The 8503-nt window shown below is 36.0% G+C and overlaps 1 long non-coding RNA gene across 1 annotated transcript; it reads left to right on the top strand.

The window, feature by feature from the left end:
- The first annotated feature begins 1930 nt into the window (after nt 1–1930).
- On the top strand, nt 1931–8236 carry LOC116563267. Its single transcript, XR_004274314.1, has 4 exons — nt 1931–2228; nt 3953–4075; nt 7262–7488; nt 8126–8236. It is a non-coding gene; the product is annotated as an uncharacterized LOC116563267 (long non-coding RNA).
- Nucleotides 8237–8503: the final 267 nt, after the last annotated feature.

The raw sequence follows: 8503 nt of genomic DNA, 5'->3' as shown, positions 1-8503 counted from the left end.
TAAATCCTATTGAATCTACATCATTTAAACAAATACGCATAGAAGAAATGAGACCATCCAGCAAAGTACTGTATTTAAAATACCTTAATATGCAAAAATAACATCTTTGTTATATTCACGATATCAAGGAATATATAGTTTTAGTCTGAGATTCCCACAGGCAGGAATTTAAGGCCCAGCTAAGAAACTTTCCACCCACCTCTGCCAGAATGGTAGGTGATTCTTTACTGAAGGTAAAGAAGCACTGTACAAATGGGGGAGAATGTAGAAAAATATATAAAGACCCAAACAAAATATACCTACTTTACATTGATTAATCCACGAATACCTACAATTGCAATAGTTGCCAATATGTGATTAGAATCTTGCTCCTTAGAATATCCAAGAGTGTACAGCAAAAGTTATTCTATTCTTCTCTTGTTGCAGTGAAACAGGCTCCCTTTATATGGCTTACTTTTTGGCCATAGTTGTAATAAAAGCTATAATATTTACTATTTTGTTTTGTTTTTTAATCTAAATGTGTTCTGTGAATTAATTCACAGAGATACAAATATCTTGTAATGTGGCAACTTTTTCCAACTGTGATTAAAATAGAAACATCGCCTACCCCAACCTGGAGTGCAGTAGTGCCATCTCTGCTCACTGCAATTTCCACCGCCCGGGTTCAAGTGATTCTTATGCCTCAGGCGCCTGAGTAGCTGGAACTACAGGCACAGGCCACGACACCTGGTTAGTTTTTGTATTTTCAGTAGAGAACGGGTTTCACCATGTTGGCCAGGCTGATCTTGAACTTTTGGCCTCAAGTGATCCACCCATCTAGGCATCCCAAAGTGCTGGGTGACTGTTTAATTGATAAAATAATATTTTTAATGTTACTATAATGTCAATGTACTATACAGTTTAAACACTTTTCTTCAGACCACATATTTTGAAGTGTTTTTTTTTAACTTTTGCCAATTAAAGAGAGTTTACTTGGATTTAATTTCTTGTGATAATATTTATTTATGCTGATGTGGTGGCTCATGCCTGTAATCCCAGCACTTTGGGAGACCAAGGCAGGTGGATTGCTTGAGATCAGGGTTTCTAGACCAGCCTGGTTGACATGGTGAAATCCTGTCTCTACTAAAAATTCAAAAATTAGGCGCGTGCCTGTAATCCCAGCTATTTGGGAGGCTGAGGCACGAGAATTGCTTGAACCCAGGAGGTGGAGGTTGCAGTGAGCAGAGATTGCACCACTGCACTCCAGCCTAGGCAACAAAGTAAGACTCTGTCTCCAATATATATGATATATTATATATATATATATATGGTTGTGATATGTATAACTATCAAGCAGATAGCATATTTTAAACCTACAAAATACATTTACGTCATGTGTCTAATTATATTAGACTGGTTGATGCGACATCAGAAAACAGATGATAAATTCTGTAAATCGGGGTCACTTACAATAGTGATGAACATCTACTAAACTAAATTCTCTCATTTATGTCTACATGATACAGTTTTGGAGGATAGGATAGAAAACAGTTTTTGACATAGAACATATCAACTCTTAAACTTAACACTTTTATAGTGTGATTTCTACTACCTTACTTATAGCAAAACTCTAAAGTGTATGGATTTTCAGAAATAACCAAGCATGGCATTTTCCTTTAAATTTCTTCTTACATTGAGTTGTTTCTGTCAACTTCAAAAGCACTAGGAGATCTCTTCCAAGTAACTGATCAGTCAGTTGGCTAAAGTCCATATTAGGGGCTCAGTATGGTGGCCCACACCTATAATTCCAGCAATTTGGGAGGCCGAGGTGAGTGGACTGCTTGAAGCCAGGATTTTGAGACTAGCCTGGGCAACAACAGCAAGATCATGTCTCTGTCTCTAGACACACACACACACACACACACACAGAGGACCAGATTGTGATCTGGCTCAGAGCCATTCTTGCTAATCACACATTCTTCCCTTTTGTTTCAGAGCATTTAAAAGAAACCCAGCAACCTCCAAAAAAAAAAAAAAATCCCAGAAGGAAGAACCACAGGTCCTCAGTAGGTTTCACTGTTAGCATCCCTGAAATATCTTGGAAAGGAACTTATTGGAAGTTTACTCCTTCTTTAGTTCTTTGAAATGCTTTTCCTAACTGTACAATGTATATCAATGGTACAGCTTCTGGAGAAGAATCTTTCTCCCGAAAAACAGACAGCAACTACGTCATTAGGGAAGAACATTGTGTATGTATAATTTATAGTTATTTTATTTTCATATATTTTTAATGGAAAGTAAAAAGATATAATAGCTAGCTGGTCACATGTTTTGAGTAACATTTCCTGCCCTTTATACTCAGGGTCAGCTCACATTCTGCATTCCATTTGATTAACATTGATTTGATATTTTTATCTTTAGAATTGATTTAGATATACAGGTAGGATGCCACTATTACGAAATTTTCTCCCTAACAAGCTGTTGCCTTCTCTATACAATCCGTCATGTTGTTTCAACCTGTGTGATAACAATCTAGGATCAAAGCAGCTGTTTAATCATCATTCATATCCACTTTCTAGGGAGTGGAAATTGTCATCACTCCCATAAAAATTCTAATAGATGTGACACTAAGCAAGATGATAATCAGTACCATGTTCCCAGGATTCAAAAGTGTTAAGTACTATGTGTAAATAGCAGGGTTTTGACAATATTTAATGAAGTCTTTTGTCTACAGCAGTAGACATTATCAGAGAAAGAAATATCAATGATATCTACTAATTTATGTTATATATCCTAAAAGAATGATATTTGGATAAGTTTCAAAATGAGTAAACTGTAATTATGGACAAATTTGGTCATGGTAAATAATTTGCCTAATAACTTTATTCCATTCAATTAAAATTTATTTTTAGTAAATATATGGATGTTAATCTAATATTGTTAAACAGTAAGAAGGGCCGGGCGTGGTGGCTCACGCCTGTAATCCTAGCACATTGGGAGACTGAAGTGGGCAGATCACGAGGTCAAGAGATCAAAACCATCCTGGCCAAGATGGTAAAACCCTGTCTCTACCAAAAACACAAAAATTAGCTGGGCCTGATGGTGTGTGCCTGTAGTCCCAGCTACTTGGGAGGCTGAGGCAGGAGAATCACTTGAACCCGGGGGGCAGAGGTTGCAGTGAGACGAGATGGCTCCACTGCACTCTAGCCTGGCGACAGACCAAGACTCCATCTCAAAACAAAAAAGAAAAAACAGTAAGAAATAGGGTCTATAACATTGATGCAGTGTAGAAAATGCTTGTGTATATGAGAGCATGCCTACTATGTGTTTTCTTAAACTTGAAACATAGCAACTATTTGAGAGAAATTTTTAGCCTAATTTTGCAGATATAAAAACTGAAGTTGAGAGCTTGAGAAAATCATGTCAAAAAGAAGCAGGAATTAAGCTTCTGTTTGGCTTATTCCAGGTCCCACCCAAGGACCACACAAAGACTTAAAGTTTCTTAACTAAGCACTAGAGAGAAAAAAAAAATAGTATTGTACTCTTACCTCTAGAAATAAAGCCAATGTTTCCTCTACTTGCTCTCAACATTTTTGTAAAAAGATTTACTCATGATTCTCAAGCAATTTCAATGAAGGCCCAACTGGTTCAAAAATTTTTATCTCAGCACTAAATAGCAAAAGTCTTAAAAAACAATTTAAGAATTGTATTGATATAGTAAATAATCATTATGTTTGCAGGCTGATAAGGCCTGACACCAGGTATGTTTTGTGGATAGCAATACTTTGAACCAATCACGTGGAACTAATCATCAGGTGTGAAGTTAACCTGGCTTATGGCAAACGCATGCAGATTTCTGCTATGTAAAAAGGAATAAAGCACAAATCAAAGGAAAATTAGTAGTGAGCTGGAAACAGCCTTATCTTTGAATTGTCTAATTTATGAGACTTATGTGTTCCACCATATTTTTCAGTAATACAGCTTTTTGAAGTGAATTGCCTTTTTGACCAAGAAGAAATAAAAGAGTAGATGAACAGAGGAAAAATGAGGTACTGAAGAAGAATGAAGACTTTCTAATATATCTTCTATCTACCAGGTATAGCATGAGTACTTATGTAGTTAACTCTTCTCCTAATCCTAAGCAATATCAAGATTTACTGTTTAATACTAAAGATGAAATAATACTTGAAGTTACACAAAATGTCATATACTGCAGGTATCATGATTACTGTCATTAAAATAAATTGTAAATCAACCTTATTCTTGCTTCTGAGACAGAAATTTAGCTGCTGTGAAATACTGGGAGCTGCCTGCTTTTCCACTAAACCATTATTGTCTTTTATATTCTAAAAACTATCATATGAATTCTCTCCAAAATAATAAAGAAGAAGGAATCACTGCTGCAGAGAAAATCCTTTGGGAATTCCTCACAGGCAAAGTATTCTCTTTTTCATTTCTAAAGACACACAAAGGTTTCTTAAAGCAGGAGTCAGCAAACTTTTCTTAAAGGGGTAGATAGCAAATATTTTAGAATGTTGCTGGCCACTCAGTCTTCAGAGAATCATAAGTACTAAACTCTCCAGTTGTCTCAGAAAAGCAGCTATAAACAACATGTAAAGAAATAGCAGATCTGATATACAATAAATTTGTATTTACCAAAACAAGCTCAAGTTGGCCCACCGATTCTAGTTTACTGACTTATGCCATATAGGGTGGGTTCCTCCTACCTTCCATTTGGCCAGAATAGCTCATTGGAAGTTTTAAAAAGTATTTCCAAGTCCAAGTAATCTGCCTTTGTCTTTAGTCTCCTTTTAGAATGAAATCTCTTTATACATAAATATTAGTCATTCTTCAAATTCTACCTGAAATCCACATCAGAGAACTGCAGAGAGTATGATATTTTGTGCATATTAGACTATCATAAACTCTTTCATCCATTATGCCATTTTATCTTGCTGACTTGTAGCACAATAGTTCTCTAAGCATGAAAAATAGTTCTCTAAGCATGAGAAACAGAGAAGCTAAGTAATTGTCCATGATCAAATGAGAAAAAGCAACAGTAAAGCCAAACTTTTTTGAATTCTACTTTCGCGGTCTTTATTGAGCTATTAACAATCCTAGCATTACCAAAGAATTCCTAGGAACATATAGCTCAACATTCCATCAAGTACAAAAAGCCTCTCTATCAGTTAACTAGCAATTAGTATTCAGTTTTAATATTTCCAATCATGAGAAAATAACTACAGATGTGCCTTGACTGACAAACAGCTTATTTTTAAAAGAACCTTTGTGAATACATTTCTTATGAAATCAAACGGCACTATAAAATTACTGGCTAATGTATGCAGAGTTGCTCAAATGGTGAATGTTTGTCCCTATTAATAAAAACTGCAAGTAGAAAGAAAAATAACGAGCTTCAATACCTCTATGGCAATATAGCCATGATTGGACAGGTCTAAATGCTATTCCTTATATTGAACAAAACTATCTTTGCTGCAATATTTACTTTTCTGCTTCAGATTTACTTTCATAGTGTCTTCTCTCCCTTTTCTGTGACAATCTTCACATATTTAAGAAAAAGTTGTCATGTGTCCTCTAAGAATTTTTAAAGGACTATACCACACTAGAATCGTGATTTTTTTTCTCCATAGCATATGCTTCCAAGAAAACATCCAACAACTCACATGTACATGTGTCACTTTTAAAATATGATGTTTTCACAGTAGCAAGTGGTCTGACTAGCAAGAAACAGTGAGACTTGTCTTTCATGCCTTGTGAACTTGAATTTCCTTAAAATAGACTGTACCAATGATAGACTCCCTTGATAAATCTGTTAGTAGTTTACGTATGTTCCTTGCCTTTTAAGTAGATTTTCAATAAAAGCAGAAATAACTCATTCATGTTACAATGAATTCTTACATAAACTATTTCCTCTTATTTCCTGGTCACTTGAGTATTTAATGGAGGCTTGAAACTCACACTATAATGTGGAATTCTACCCGGTTTAACATCGTATGTTGTCACTGTATAGTGGAACCTCCTAGGCTTAATTTCCTAAATCAGTGGACCTGTCCTTAACAAAGGAAAGATTTTTTCATGAGTAATGAAGTCCCAGATAAAAAAGTTTGAAAACAAATGTTCTTTCTGAAGTCTTAGCAGTAAAGTCACGGACATGACAGGGTACTGTGCATTTAGATCTATATTTCACTTGCTTTTGCTAGGATAAGCACTCTCTGGAAGAAATTCTCAGAATGCTGAAGGCTGAAACTGCTCCCAGCTTGTTTTCATACATAGTCATGGATCTCACCATTTGTGATCCAAAGTTGTGAGAATAGACTCTCTAAAGCTGGTGATCAGCAGTGAAAGAGAGCTTAAATATATCCGTTTCTTATTTGCTTAAGTTAAATAAGCAAGAGAAGAAAGTTTAAAGATATCAGTAATATAGTAAATGTGACTCTATTTAATTTATTTCACATAAAGTCAGCATTTTTGCTTAATTTAAATATTTTGAATCTGTTTAATTTTTCCATTCATAATAAATATTATTTTTAAATTATTATTTTGAGAGCACAAAAATGGAAAATCATGTGTGACAGAAAGATGTTTAGGCAAAACCAAACAAAAACAAAAACACATGGGTAATATATCTGATTCTATCAATGTCACAAGATTCTCATCAAGCTATTTATCTATTGATCTGCAAATAGTCATGGCAATTTCTAAGCCTTCCAAATCACTGTGATGCAGCCTAGAGCTACCATATCAAGGCTCTTTTCTGTAGGATAGGCAGACTAAACTCATTTGCAAGTCCTGACTTTTCCTTTTATTCTCCAGTGGCTCATTAACTTGTTTCAAGTAGTAATATCAATGTTATCAATGAGCTGTTTAAAGGCTCTCAGCATGAAGTTAAGATTTCAAAGTGAATGTGACTGAAGTAGTGACTATCATTTTCATACAGCAGCCATTCTGTGGAATTTGATGATCTCCAGATTAGGAGCAGAGCAAGGTGGGTTTCTGAAAAAGTTGTGCCTATAGACAGCAGCTTCAATCATATCCAAGAATTCTAAGTTTTTGCTGCTGATGGTGTACCTTATGTTTGTGAAACTTGCCTCGCCAGTCTCCAAAATAAGTGAATTCCCTTCAATGTATGTATTTCTTACTGGTCCTGTTTCTCCAACTGAACCCTGACTAATACATTTATTAATGTGTCAGAGGTAACAATGCATGATTTCAAATGTTATGTCATAAAAGGTGATACAGCTTCTGTCTGGCTATCTTTCAGATGCTTGCCCTGGAAACCAGCCATGATGCTGTGATGAAATCCAGGCAACAGATTTGTGTTTCAGCCCAAAGCAGCAGATGGGATCCAGGTGACTGACATCATTATCTGTCAGACATGTGAGAGAAATCCTTAAGATAACTTCAGACTCATCACTCATTATCTTCAACCACATGAGAAACCCAGAGCGAGAACCACCCAGCCAAGGCCAATCTCTACAACTTCAAAAGGTAATCATAAACGAAGGTTGTCATTTTACACTCTTGTTTATGCTACTGTGTGCTTTTCACACAGCAGTACATATCAGTTACAGACTGCATTTATATTGTGTTAAAATCACACATTTTGAACCACATTTTCACAATTCCCTTTCTTACATGATTCTAAGTTATGGATTTCCACAATTAGACATGATAACAAGATTTGGAAGAAAGGAGTTAAGCAGCAGTCTGGTTTATACTTGGAAAATCAGACTAGAGTGAGACGTTCTTACAAGTCACATATTTTATGGTGGACCTACTGGCTCACTTCATTGGCTAGAGGCAGTAGCTAGCCCGCCCCAGCTTTAGATTCTGCCAGATCTCCTTGGGACTGCAGCCAGACCCAGAGCTCCTTCATCTTCCATCTGATCCCTTTCTTCAGTTTCCTTGGATCCTAGGCCACACTTACATGAAACTCTGTAGAGGAATACCTCAGCTATATTGCAGGCCTCACATACAAACAAAACTGTAGGCTAGAGACAGTGAGAAACTAATATAGCTCTATGTAATGGACAAATTTCAGTTTATCCTCATGGGTTTCAGCTCATTCTCAAATATTCTAGCTTGTCTTTCTTCTCTCTCACTTATTTCTGTTTTTCCTTTCTAGCTTCAGGACCATCATCTGACATAGGGGAAGAAGACTTACATAGGATGCTCAAACACTGCCCAAGATCATGTAAGGTTTAAACTTTATAATAAATCCATTTTGTTTCTCATAGTTCTTCTTTTCTCATCAAATCATAACTGATAACAATGATCCATATTTTGAAATCCAGTGTCCTCTCTGAAGTTTCTGCTTTCAATGATTCCCAGTGTCTTAGTCAGTTCAGGCTGCTATAAATGAAAATAGCACAGAATGAGTAACATAATAATGATTTTTTTCTCGCAAGTCCAAGATCAATCAAGGTACTGGAAGATTTGGTGTCTAGTGGGGGCTGACTTTCAGGTTCATAGATAGCCATCTTTTGCTTGTGTCCTCACTTGG

The sequence above is a fragment of the Sapajus apella genome, unplaced genomic scaffold (genome assembly GCF_009761245.1).
Source record: "Sapajus apella isolate SASKATOON/1434 unplaced genomic scaffold, GSC_monkey_1.0 scaffold2, whole genome shotgun sequence".
NCBI classification, from domain to species: Eukaryota; Metazoa; Chordata; class Mammalia; order Primates; family Cebidae; genus Sapajus; species Sapajus apella.
The sequence above is the reverse complement of the archived record's forward strand: the minus strand, read 5'-3'. Positions and strand labels throughout refer to the sequence as shown.